Below are 1,479 nucleotides of genomic sequence, written 5' to 3' on the forward strand. Positions count from 1 at the left end.
CTACTACACCATCATGTTGATCCATCACAAACGACAAAAAATCATACCATACACATCTGGCCATTGACATGACTACTACTATAACAGTAATGGTAGATTTTTATTAAATGTGTTCTATGTATAACTTTAATGAAAGGCATTGTTCATTGAAGAAGATTTCTTAATTGAATTAGTTTATTTTTGACATTTGAGTGTCAGCTTCACTTATGAAGCATTACTTGCAAAATTCCATTTCCAAGCAAACAATTCCAATCCGACGAAGAAGGGATTTGAACCCATGCGTGCAGAGCACAATGGATTAGCAGTCCATCGCCTTAACCACTCGGCCACCTCGTCTTTCTGGCTCAAAAAAGAAGGGTTTTCTGACACCACTTGTCATATTTTAAATCATTTCTTTGTACATTGTTGGTTGTGTTCTCAGCAATATCACAGGCTTGTTAGCAAGTCCACTTTCAAGTGAGCTTTTGCTTAAAGAACATTTATTTTACTTTAGACATAACCTATATTTGTGAACTACTACACCATCATGTTGATCCATCACAAACGACAAAAAATCATAACATACACATTTGGCCAATGACATGACTTCTACTATAACAGTAATGGTAGATTTTCCTTAAATGTGTTCTATGTATGTCTTTAATGAAAAGCATTGTTCAATGACGTAGATTTCTTAATTGAATTAGTTTATTTTTGACATTTGAGTGTCAGCTTCACTTATGAAGCATTATTTGCAAAATTCCATTTCCAAGGAAAAAATTCCAAACCGACAAGATTTGAACCCATGCGTGCAGAACACAATGGATTAGCAGTTCATCGCCTTAACCACTCGGCCACCTCGTCTTTCTGGCACAAATAAAGATGGATTTTCTGACACCACTTGTCTTGTTTTAAATCAATTCTTTATACATTATTGGTTGTGTTCTCATCAATATCACAGGCTTGTTAGCATGTCCACTTTCAAGTGAGCCTTTGCTTAAAGAACATTTATTTTACTTTAGACATAAACTATATTTGTGAACTACTACACCATCTTGTTGATCCATCACAAACGACTAAAAATCATAACATACACATTTGGCCAATGACATGACTTCTACTATAACAGTAATGGTAGATTTTCACTAAATGTGTTCTATGTATGTCTTTAATGAAAAGCATTGTTCATTGAAGTAGATTTCTTAATTGAATTAGTTTTTTTTTTACATTTGAGTGTCAGCTTCACTTATGAAGCATTATTTGCAAAAATTCCATTTCCAAGCAAACAATTCCAAACCGACGAGGATGGGATTGGAACCCATGAATGCAGAGCACAATGGATTGTTCTCTGCATGCATGGGTTCAAATCCAATCCTCGTCGGTTTGGAATTGTTTGCTTGGAAAAGGAATTTTTACAAATAATACTTCATAAGTAAAGTGAAGTGAAGTGAAGTCCATCGCCTTAACCACTCGGCCACCTCATCTTTCTGGCACAAATAA

The 1,479-nt window shown here is 35.0% G+C and overlaps 1 non-coding gene across 1 annotated transcript; it reads right to left on the reverse strand.

The window, feature by feature from the left end:
* Nucleotides 1-254: 254 nt before the first annotated feature.
* On the reverse strand, nucleotides 255-336 carry TRNAS-GCU (transfer RNA serine (anticodon GCU)). Its single transcript has one exon. It is a non-coding gene; the product is annotated as a tRNA-Ser (tRNA).
* Between the last annotated feature and the right edge of the window lie 1,143 nt (nucleotides 337-1,479).

Source organism: Taudactylus pleione, unplaced genomic scaffold (genome assembly GCF_031769625.1).
Source record: "Taudactylus pleione unplaced genomic scaffold, aTauple2 ptg002766l, whole genome shotgun sequence".
Classification (NCBI taxonomy): domain Eukaryota; kingdom Metazoa; phylum Chordata; class Amphibia; order Anura; family Myobatrachidae; genus Taudactylus; species Taudactylus pleione.